The sequence below is a fragment of the Wyeomyia smithii genome, chromosome 3 (assembly GCF_029784165.1).
Source record: "Wyeomyia smithii strain HCP4-BCI-WySm-NY-G18 chromosome 3, ASM2978416v1, whole genome shotgun sequence".
In the NCBI taxonomy this organism is placed as follows: domain Eukaryota; kingdom Metazoa; phylum Arthropoda; class Insecta; order Diptera; family Culicidae; genus Wyeomyia; species Wyeomyia smithii.
Window position 1 is genome coordinate 67,136,640 of NC_073696.1, and position 12,773 is coordinate 67,149,412.

General features: G+C 36.7%; 1 protein-coding gene across 3 annotated transcripts in view; it reads right to left on the minus strand.

Moving 5' to 3' along the window:
• The window catches only part of LOC129732457 (receptor-type guanylate cyclase gcy-5-like), a 155,807-nt gene extending 149,791 nt beyond the window's left edge, over window positions 1–6,016 (minus strand). For 2 of the 3 annotated variants that reach the window (XM_055693354.1, XM_055693352.1), the window contains exon 1: window positions 5,145–6,016. The gene's annotated coding sequence lies outside the window, so the exon portion shown is untranslated. The remainder of the gene's footprint in view (window positions 1–5,144) is intronic. The other variant, XM_055693353.1, reaches the window with a different exon arrangement.
• Window positions 6,017–12,773: the final 6,757 nt, after the last annotated feature.

Consider the following 12,773-nt stretch of genomic DNA (forward strand, 5'->3'; position numbering starts at 1 on the left):
ACCAGGAAACTATAATCGGCAACTGGCACCTTTTGGTGCCTCGAAATTTTGGTATAGAAGCGGCTAATTGAATTTTCTGTTTTACCAAATGATGCTGCTAGCGGAAAAAACCTTGCAAAAATGCATGTTTGTGTTGGTGTTAATATTATGACAGCGGCCGGCGCAGCTTTCAAGAAACATTTGTCTCTTCCATTCCATAATTTATGTAGCCCATCCCTCTTTTAATTTATCTGACGAAGCCTTGGTATAAAACGTACCGTTCGAACATTTCACCCCATCAGTTTCATTACTAAACCGTACCGGCTACATACGGACGCTATCTTGAAAGAATTCTGGACGGACTGACCAAAAACATGGATATATTCGGCACCTGGCCCCTTTTGGTGCCTCGAAATTTTGTTACAGAAGCGGCTAATTGAATTTTCTGTTTTATTACAAAATGCTGCTGCTAGCGGAAAAAACCTTGCAAATATGCATCTTTTTGTTGGTGTTAATTTTACGACAGCGGCCGGCGCCCCATCATTCTGATTCCAAAACCGCACCAGTGACATGCGGACGCTAGATGATAGCAGCTGAAAGGAGGAAATACAAAATAGTACCGGTCATCTCGTGCCGGTTTCACCCGTTATGCTGGTGGCTCTTAGTAGATTAACCAGAAAACAACAATGTAATCGGCAACTGGCACCTTTTGGTGCCTCTAAATTTTGTTACAGAAGCGGCAAATTGAATTTTCTGTTTTACCAAATGATGCTGCTAGCGGAAAAAACCTTGCAAAAATGCATGTTTGTGTTGGTGTTAATATTATGACAGCGGCCGGCGCAGCTTTCAAGAAACATTTGTCTCTTCCATTCCATAATTTATGTAGCCCATCCCTCTTTTAATTTATCTGACGAAGCCTTGGTATAAAACGTACCGTTCGAACATTTCACCCCATCAGTTTCATTACTAAACCGTACCGACTACATACGGACGCTATCTTGAAAGAATTCTGGACGGACTGACCAAAAACATGGATATATTCGGCACCTGGCCCCTTTTGGTGCCTCGAAATTTTGTTACAGAAGCGGCTAATTGAATTTTCTGTTTTATTACAAAATGCTGCTGCTAGCGGAAAAAACCTTGCAAATATGCATCTTTTTGTTGGTGTTAATTTTACGACAGCGGCCGGCGCCCCATCATTCTGATTCCAAAACCGCACCAGTGACATGCGGACGCTAGGTGATAGCAGCTGAAAGGAGGAAATACAAAATAGTACCGGTCATCTCGTGCCGGTTTCACCCGTAATGCTGGTGGCTTTAGTAGTAAATGGCTACTGCAAAACACTTAAATGGCTGGAATTCTGGACGGACTAACCAGGAAACTATAATCGGCAACTGGCACCTTTTGGTGCCTCGAAATTTTGGTACAGAAGCGGCTAATTGAATTTTCTGTTTTACCAAATGATGCTGCTAGCGGAAAAAACCTTGCAAAAATGCATGTTTGTGTTGGTGTTAATATTATGACAGCGGCCGGCGCAGCTTTCAAGAAACATTTGTCTCTTCCATTCCATAATTTATGTAGCCCATCCCTCTTTTAATTTATCTGACGAAGCCTTGGTATAAAACGTACCGTTCGAACATTTCACCCCATCAGTTTCATTACTAAACCGTACCGGCTGCATACGGACGCTATCTTGAAAGAATTCTGGACGGACTGACCAAAAACATGGATATATTCGGCACCTGGCCCCTTTTGGTGCCTCGAAATTTTGTTACAGAAGTGGCTAATGGAATTTTCTGTTTTATTACAAAATGCTGCTGCTAGCGGAAAAAACCTTGCAAATATGCATCTTTTTGTTGGTGTTAATTTTACGACAGCGGCCGGCGCCCCATCATTCTGATTCCAAAACCGCACCAGTGACATGCGGACGCTAGGTGATAGCAGCTGAAAGGAGGAAATACAAAATAGTACCGGTCATCTCGTGCCGGTTTCACCCGTAATGCTGGTGGCTTTAGTAGTAAATGGCTACTGCAAAACACTTAAATGGCTGGAATTCTGGACGGACTAACCAGGAAACTATAATCGGCAACTGGCACCTTTTGGTGCCTCTAAATTTTGTTACAGAAGCGGCAAATTGAATTTTCTGTTTTACCAAATGATGCTGCTAGCGGAAAAAAAGTAGGAGGGTGGCATTCAAGACACGACCGCATGACGTTGACTACCGTATTCTTAAAAAAATAGTACCGGTCATTTCGTGCCGGTTTCACCCGTTATGCTGGTGGCTGTTAGTAATAAATGGCTACTGCAAAATACTAAAATGGCTGGAATTCTGGACGAGAATAATCGGAAACTGGTACCTTTTGGAGCCACGAAATTTTGTTACAGAAGTTTTGTAAAAGAAGCGTTGCAATTCCCTCTACTATTTGCTTCAATGGAATATTTTTTTTAAGAATACGGTAGTCAACGTCATGCGGTCGTGTCTTGAATACCACCCTCCTACTTTTTCATACCGTCAGTGATGTTCAAATACTTTTTTTTCTAGCATGTTTAATCTCATAAATGTTGCCGATGTTATCGGTAAAACGTTGATTCCAGTTATGTTTTTGTTAAATGACTTAGAATAAAATTTGAAATATCTTGATTAGAGATGCTTTTAAAAAGTTTACCTTTCAAAAATGGCCACTAGGATTATATTTCGTCATCGGAAAAGGTTCATCACGAAAAAAAAAAAACAATTTAAAAAAATGCCCTAAATTTTTCAAAAAAAATACTCGTAAGTCAAAACAGTTTCCTGTAAAACGCTAAACTTTCAAACTAAATACATGTGCAACATTTCATTACAATCAGAGCCACCCAAAATCGGACAATCGGTCATTTAGCGTGGATATACTCTAAAGCTAATCACATTATAGCAATCCCTGTTTCGAGCTTTCTAACATGTAAATACATGTATATTGGCTAAAGATTAATGCGACAACAATCGAAATAGCGTATCGATTATTGATTGTGTACCTAATCGAATAGTAGTCATTCGAGTGAAAAACGCTAACAATATGTACTATTTTTTTCTCACCTAAACGTCTAGCCATCATTGATAGTCTGACTCTTTAAATACGATATTAGATTGACCCCATTATCATAACATTGAAGTGTGTCCAATGTTTGTCCCAATATGTGTGCACGTAAGCTATCGAAAAAAAACTGGCATTGAATAGAAGAAGCTCTTCTTGGACTGTCAGCGTCGATTGCATCATTAATCAACAAGAGAGTCGATATCGTGCGCGTAGAATCAGTATCATATCAAGCGTACACATCGCACCTGTTCGTGTTTTGTTTTGCTTGAGGTGGACTGTCTATCTTCCCAATCTAGATATTTACTATCATTTATCCAAGGGCTTCGTAGAAGTTTTATTTCTAGGTGTGAGAAATTAACCCAATTAAAAATGATTTCATTAATGATGCATACAGGTCGGACTCGATTATATACAGTCTCCGAAAAATTTTCACTGTATATAATCGAATCCTGTATATAATCGAATCAGAAAAAAAAATTTTTTTTGTTTATTTTGCATAAATAATTTGTTGTTTTTGAATAAATAAGTAAGTAGTTTGGTGACTAACCCCCTTAAAGTCGCAAAAAACCTTTCTTACAAAAATATATGCATATATAATCGAATCAGAAAAAAATTTTTTTTTGTTTATTTTGCATACATCTTTTGTTGTTTTTAAATAAATAAGTAGAATTTTTTTGACTAACCCCCTTAAAGTCGCAAAAAACCTTTCTTACAAAAATATATGCATATATAATCGAATCAGAAAAAAAATTTTTTTTGTTTATTTTGCATACATCTTATATTGTTTTTAAATTAATAAGTAGAAATTTTTTGACCAACCCCCTTAAAGTCGCAAAAAACCTTTCTTACAAAAATATATGTATATATGTATAATCGAATCAGAAAATTTTTTTTTGTTTATTTTGCATACATATTTTGTTGTTTTTAAATAAATAAGTAGAGTTTTTTGACTAACCCTCTTAAAGTCGCAAAAAACTTTTCTTACAAAAATTGATGTATGTATAGATTTCGTAGTTACTCTTTATGTTATTGCAGTCAGCCATGGCAAGAACACTACACCGTGCTGCACGGGTGCCACTTTTGCATAGAAACACTACACGGCGTGTACTGTCGTTCTTACACATTACGCAGTGCAAGTTGCAATACACGCCGTGTAGTGTTTTAAATATTTTCTCCGTAGTGCGTGTTTTAAACATGGCTGATTGCAGCAAACCTTAAGAAAAATTTTGATCAGTGTGTATTGTGTTTGTTTACTCTTTTAGTTTTGATATTGTTGTGCTGCGTTTTCAAGCAATTCAGAACAAAAAATGGCAAGTGCTTACGTAAAAGCCAGGAAACGAAGAAACGTTTTAACTTTTGCTCAAAAAGCAAAAGTTCTTTACGATCTCGAACAAGGTCTGCCGGTTCGTGACGTACAACAAAAATACAACATCGCTGAAGCAACTGTGTATCATTTAAAAAAAGACTGTGTATCATTTGAAAAAAGACAAAGAACGGACTTTTATGAATCAATAAGGAAGCGCTTATTTATAACGTAACGCAAGAATAATTATTGTTGATCTCCTTTCCCCCTTTGCCATGCTTTTTGTTTAAATTTTCCGTATGGGTTGCAACACTTTGCCAACGCTTTCCCGGTTCCTGAGCGTTACAAAATTTGTAAACGTTCCCTCGCGATATTTCTGTTTTAGATCAGCTTTACTTTACTTGAAACATTATGGCTCAAAAACCAACGTTTTGGGTCAAAAAATGTTGCGTTACGTCATATTGGACTGAAGGGAACGTCCATTAATTACGTACCGCAAATAAAAACTATTTTCGACCCCCTCTCTCTTCTAGGTAACGCTCTTTGTATAGATCTTCAAAATTTTAAGTATTGATTGCGACGTTTCGTCAGATCTCTACCTCCCCCAAGCGTTACGTATTTTTGGTCGATCCCTATACGACATTGCTGCTTTAGGTAAGTTATACTTAAAATTGAAAAAAAATATTTTTTTTTATGATTCGATTATATACAATTTTGTATATAATCGAATCATATATAATCGAGTCAATATATAATCGAGTCTGTATATAATCGAGTCCGACCTGTACCTGTGCTTAGGATATTATCAAATGTTCCCGGAATAAATTCTCGGTTCTGCAATAATCCAATCACTGCTTAGTGGGTTATCTTCGGTTCTAATTTGGCATATCTCACACTACTTTGTCATAATACACCTTTGCTGCACTAATCACCGTTATGGATATGAACTATTACTGACCTTTGTAAAACACTTATATATTGGTGCCTTCGCGTGTTTCAATAGTAATCACTAAGCAATCCAATTTGCTAACCTTTGTTACATTAGATATATTACGCGTTGCCCGTTGAAAACATTCTCAAAGCAAAGTAGTCTGATCCTAATTATCGTAAATATCTCTCACGCTTGATTTGTCTACGATGATACCTCGTTGATATTCTTCAATCACAATTTTTTATTCTTTTTATATCTGCGTCGCCACAGCCAAAGTGCGAGACCGCCATACGCTCAACCCATCGCACCCGGAGCACTGCACTTAAAACATAGTGAAATATTTTCCACTTCTTCAAAACCTTGATTGGGTCACTTTGCTCGGACCACCGTTTTAGCCGCTGTACACTCTCAAGAATATTCAATGATTAAACTCATTTTACATTAGCTAGGTATATAGCGCAAACACCGTATTGAATTTTCTGTAAAACCCGATTCGACCCTCTTAATATGACCTCTCCAGGCGACGACACTTTTGCGGGTCAGTCGTTTCCTGGCCAAGTGCCAAAAGCGCCACCAAACGTAATAATCACACCGACCGACAACAACTGAATAGAGAGCTGCTTTCTGTAAACTTCTATTTTTTATTTTGCACAAACGCGCACGAATCGCGCACGAACTCATAACAACAACCAACCGGTATGAGCTCTTAGCGGTAACTAACTCGTTAGCTGATCCACTCGACAAAAATGAAGAGCAAAATCATGAAAACACCAACCCAACCGTAGTAAACAAACGAAAGTTTACCACCGATCGGAGAGCACAATCATAAACGCATGTCATCACGTTCGCGAGCGCGAAGCGTAGCGTCGCTAGAGGAGAGCTAGACACACATACCACAGCAGTATCCAGCCAGCGCCACAGCTGGTGTATAGTTTTATTTATGAGTTTGATTCCGTTCCACTCGGGAGTAATCCACGTAATATAGATTGAACACATAAGTTATGTGGAGAAACGTAGGAACGAAATAATGAAAATTGGATCGCAAAACCCGAGCCAAAAATTTAAATTAAATCACGTGAGTCATGTAAAATGATTGTAAGCAATGACTATACCTCAAACTTGGAGAAAACACTTTCAAAATTGGTTTGCGTAAGTAGCACCATACTCTATTAGGAAAATGGAATCGAAAATGAACATATTTTTCATATAAATCGGTTGTTTTTCGATTTATTACTTTCTGTGAAAATTTTGTGCTTAAATTTTGAGAAAATGAATCTAGTTCATTTCATTCAGTCCAATTGTTAGAATGTATAACAGTTCTTATAACAGTGCCATCAAGTATTAGTTTTAAACAGTATTATTTTTAAGAGCAAAAACATAAATAATTTAGAATTTGGACCGACTCTTGGTATTTAGGATACTTGTTTAGCAAAACTCATGCGAAAAAAGCAACTGATGTCCAAATACGAATGTACTGAATTGAGTAACTCCCAGACTGAAACAGAAAAAAAAAATATTTTAAATATTCTGTATGATTTTTGCGGAAACTTCATTAACATTTTCTCAATCCACTGTTGTGATAATATGCATTGCCCAAGAAGCTTTCGAAAAGTCGAATCATAACAAAGAAACACAAATACAGTTCGCAAAATCAAACCACATGCCGGGCCAACAGCAGCAAGCCTTGACCGAGCGCTTTTCTGTGCGAAAAGTATATAGATCTTTTCTCACCCACTCTCTCTTATCGTATATCGAATTGAGCATAGAGTTTAGCTTCTCACTAAACTTTCAAGAGAGTTCGGGCTTCAATGGACGTGTATTTCCTATCTGAAGAGACTGCGAAGGCTCTGTAAAGTAACGTAGCTTTGTACGATATTCACATTCGGAGCTTTTAAATAACATTGAACGCGTATCCATGTGTAGGCATTTAACATTGAATAAACAAGCAAGAGATTTGTAACATCCTAGCGTGCAATATACTAACAAACAAAAACTTATTTACCTACATCAGAAGGATACAAGTGTTTTTTAGCGTTTTCAAGAAAAATATTCAAAACTCATGAGTCATTAACTGGAAGAAATGCAAGACTGATGATAAATATGGAATATCAAGGAATTGAGAATAACAATACAATTTGAACATTAGACTGGGACACGGTTAGGGGAATTGTGGGTAAAATAAACAGGGGTGGTAAGATGGACACCCGTTTAAATCTCGTTACGTTGAAAAATAGTACAAACTTTTTTGGCACTTTATCTTAGAGGCACTAGAAGCTATTTGAGACAAAGTATGCGACATGAAACAGTCAAACAGTCAAAATAATAAACAAAAACCAAAAACACGTGTACATTCGTGGTGATGATGTTATTTTTGGCCTACAAAAAATAAGGTTTTTTCTAGTGTAAAACAGTATTTTATAACGTTTTTTCTGCAAATATCTCTACTCAGACCACTAACCATCAGAAATCATTAGGTTAGTAATTGTTTAAACGATTTTCTCGATAAATTTAGGTATTTTCAATAATATTTATGTGCGGGTAAAATGGACAGCCCATGGTGATGGTGAAAAAATTGTGTTAATTTCCATTGAAAAATCTAGATGCTTCGTGTTTATATCAGAAAAACGCAAAGGTAAACTTGGATCGATGAACAGATGACCGCGGCTAAACGTACAGTTGAATGCGGAATGTCCGTAGAAAAAACTTCCGCCATTTCTCAGTTTCTTACTGATAAGGTCATATATTGTTATTAATTCTACGACAAAAGGTGAAAATTGAGCTGTTGGTAAATGCATAAGTGTGTCACGTGCTATGGAACAATATTTTACTATCTGTAAAGGGATAATTAATGTTCACGCCCAAGGTGTTTATATTACCACCTCCCTATGTTCATTTTATCCACACGTGTCCATTTTACCCCCAAAAAACTGCTTTCGAAAATGCCTATGAAAACTACGAAAAATACTATATTTGAGTACTTCTTTTTGTTTTTTGTATCGACCATTAGTGACTCAGTTAATGTGCGCTATCGACTCATAGTTGTTGTGTTAAACTGTGCAGGAAATTGTGGAATGGCTTAGGGTGTCCATTTTATCACCCCTTCCCCTATATGAAAAAAAGTGATGGAGTTATTTTTTCGCTCTCATGCACTTTTCGTGTTTCTTATGGGTCCTATAACAAATGTGTGACTTTTCAGATCGATCGGTAGAACTTTATTTTTGCACCCGATTTTTAAAGTTTCCATACGATTTTATATGGGAAAATCCACTTTTTTCAAAACATATTTTCTAGAGAGGGCCAGATGGCTTCTAAAAATATATCGATACATGATATTTGTAGGAAATTTTCCTATGAAAAAGTCTTCTGAAGACTGTAAAGCGCTACGGTGTTTGTAGTAAAAGTTATTTCCTTTAAACTGAGTGAATATTTGACAAACGGCTCACCATTGAATTTTTCTAGCAATACTGCTGCAGCATGCTGCTCTTGCAAATTTAACCATGTAATAAGAAATGATATTGCGTAAAATTAACTTGGAGGCTTCTCCGAAAATACTATGAACAAAAATCACACTTTCAAGCCTAATTCCACGCGAAATTATATCGCATCCTTAAGTAAGTTTGCAATAGCAGCATGCTGTAGCAGTGTTGCTGGAAAAATTCAATGTTGAGCCGTATGTCTTCAAAAGAGTTTTTCCCAGAAAAATTTCCTACAAATATCATGTACCGATATATTTGAAATAGCCAACAGGACATCTCTAGAGAATAAGTTTAAAAAAAGTGTATTTTCCCATACAAAATCGTATGGAAACTTTGAAAATCGGGCACAAAAATATAGTTCCACCGATCGATCTGAAAAGTTACACGGTTGCTATATGACCCATAAGGAACACGAAAAGTGCATGGGAGCTAACATCCAAATTTTGTCCCACCCTATTGAACATATGTTAGTAACACTGGTCGACAAAAGCGATAAACAAGCACTCCTAAAGCTCGAAATAGCTGCTCTAGAAAAATTATAGCTTTTTAACCATTTCTTTGAAATTTGGTGCCTCTAACCAGTGTAGAAATGCGTCAACTTACGTGGGAGTGTCGCATAGTAATTGCTCGCCGGTTTCGTCGCTTCAACTATATTTACGAGAAAACTTATTTCAGTCTCTGAAAATATGTTGGTGGCTGGGGGCACCAAAATTCAGGGTGGCTAAAAGCCTAAAATTCAGAGTGGCTAAGAGCAGTGGTATAGCGAGAGCGGGTGACACCCGGGGCGGAAAATTTGGGTATCACCCCTTTTCCCCTGGGTGTCACCTCCACCAGGTTGCAGTGAAATCATTTTGCTATCAAAAATTTTGAGAGTTAGCGTGTTCATTATCAATTGCACTAAATCTACACATTTTTGAAAATAATGGTTGAGATTATACTCTTAGGAGCAAATTTATATAATTTTCGAGGGTTTCACCGCGACCTACACCTAATTGATAGTTAATCTAACGGATATTACTTTTTTTAGGGTAACACATATGAAAATTTTCCTCATGTGTGTCATCCCTTAGAGGGCACTATTTTCTTATCTTCTTTACCGATTTTATCATCGCCTCGAGCATGTTACTAAAGGTAGATGAAGTTTCCGAAGGTTCAGATAGGAGTTTTTTGGTCTGGAGGAGCTTGAGAATAAACCCATGCTCAAGTCCTTTGACATTGAATAGCCTGATTATACTAAGATTCGAACCCATGACCACCCGCTTGTCAAAGCGGACTCTGTAACCTTGCGGCTACAAAGCTCCTTGGGAATTAGATTTGAGTCTGAAAAGTTCCTGCTAAGCCAAATACGTATGCAAAGTTTCACTCAAAACAAAAATGGTCGATTAACTTTTTGAGAGTTTCCAGGTCATTTGGCATGGAAACGCTCAAGAGGATTTCTAGACCAAATGGCAAAATGGTTCAACGTGATCATCTCCGATCCAGATGCAAAGTTTCATAGGTTTACTATCACACATTTTTCATCATCAATTATTGCGGAGGAATCAAATAAATTATTGATAACCAAAAATTAAAAAATAAATACAAATCAGGTAGAAATGACATAGAAAAATATTTGTTTTCGCACGTCTGAAATGAAGAGAGAAATATTTATATTTATATTTATTGAATTAATTTCAACCGACTCAAGGTTTAAATGAAATATTAAAGCTATGTGGTTGGGAAAAGCCACCTTGAGTAGAAATTGATCCATCCTCAAAGTGGCATAAAAACCCAGCATCTTTTCCATAAAACATATATATATATATATATATATATATATATATATATATATATATATATATATATATATATATATATATAACATATATATATATATATATATATATATATATATATATATATATATATATATATATATATATATATATATATATATATAAGTTAATTCTTTGGAACTCTTCGGGGGATTTTAAAAAAAACTAAAACTGAACTTCACTTCAACTCGGTTCACACTGGAATGATTTTATTGTCGTTAAATTAATTACAGAGAGCTAACGAATAACCTAAATCCCTGACTTAGCACATAACGTGCACCTAGCGTTTGGACACCTGCTTGTGGCTTCGCCGTTCGACGTTGGAGTTATTTCCTGTTGTCTGCTGACGCCGCGGATTCCTGGGCCTGTGCCGGTTAAACTTTGAGATTTGGTTTCGTCGTTAACTGCTCCTTGCGCAAGTATTGCTCGTCCCGAGCAATTACCTGTTTTCGCGAACTGCTGGTATTTGATGATTCCAAAAATTGTAACTGCCAATATAAAAACTGTTAAAGTGCTTATTGATACAAATCCGATTATGTTTTTAATGTCGATTGTCTCTAGATGCTTTCGATTTTCTATGTGTATGGCATGTAGTTCCGAAAGGTTAATGTGTCTATGAATTCGCATAGGTTTTATTTTCGTCGGTTCCAGTGGTGTGATTATGGGTTGATAAAATTGGAATTCGAGATTTTCATAGAGCTCGTTGTTTATGTAAATTGAACAATTATGGAATGTTATCAAATGGATGCCTCTCAGAGCTTTGTTATTGATACCACAGGTGCTATTGATATTTACGTCTTGGTGAACGGTTAGTATCAGCAGCGTACCTGGGGCTATTTCTCTTACTTCTGTGGTTGGAGGTTTTTCCACGAGATTACAATGTCCAAAACGTCCTCGCAATAATGCGGCGTCACACGGGTTTTCGCTAATGTCGATTACCTGTCTTCTTTCGCATAAGGTAACTTTGCGGTTTTGTTGGCATTTTGAAACAATCGCTAAGATTTGATTTGAGTTCATTAAGACTTCATTATGCATCAGTTTGGCTGTATGGTTCAGTATTGGCAAAGGTTCGATGCTCACTTTCCGGTATGTGATTGGAAGAAGTCGTGGTATGTTAACGCTGATGATGAGGGTTGATTCGCTATATAGGGTGCTGGTGGTGAGATAGTTGTTGGTGTCGTCGAGGCTGTGAATTTCTAAACCTTGGCTTGAAATCTCCTGTGCTATTAGATCAATTTCTTTTGGTGTAAGAATTAGTTTACTTATAATGTTTAGTTTAGTAAGCAAGATAGCGTATTCGATTGATTTTAGAGTTTCTATAAATGTGTTTAGTTGAAAGACAATTTGAATTTTCTGGTTTTCGCTAATGATGTAATCATTATCTTTAAGAATACTATTTAGGGCATTCTGTTGGTTTTTAATTTGATCTGTCATAATGTTTATTCTGTTTTCGAATTTAGTATTAATTTTTATCTGCCTGTTATTTTGCTTTATGATAGTGTTTCCAGATTTTCTAAGCTCGTCTAGGTTGCTGTTGATCAGTGCTAGATCGTCTGCATCTAAGTTTCCGGTGATAAATTTAATTGTACTGCCTAACATATTAATTGCTCTTTTGTTTCTGTTTGGTTTAACTTGTAGCATATTAAAAAGGAATCTGATTTCATTCAAGTTCATTTTTATAATGTCCGAAAAGTCACTAGGTGAATTCTGTAACTGACCAATCATGTTTTCGATAAATAACACAGATGTTTCTAGTTTTACAAAGCCAATCACATGCAGCAACCTGTCGTAACCGTCTATTATCCTCCCTTCTCCCTCTTGCAGTATCAACGCTCCTGCGTTGTTGGTAATATCATTAATCTGTAGGACTTGGTCTTGGGATTGGGTGTTCATTGATAGGATGAGCAGGAGTGTAAGCATGGGTAGTTGCATTTTTTCCGTTTGCCAGGGTTTGACGAGAGTTCTGTGGAAAGAAAGGTGTGAGTGTGAGTGTCTCATATTCTTTTAAGATTATTTTTGTGTAGCTTTCGACCCGAGTCGTCAATGAAGGTTCTAGTATGATCCTCGACGACTTGAACCGGAAGGTACTTTGGATTGGTCTTATTCCGTATTCCCTGGACTTTCTGGAAAACTTCTTCGTTCGGCTGCAAAATCGGTTGGACCTCGCGATGATTGTTATGTTGTTCAATTGTTTTA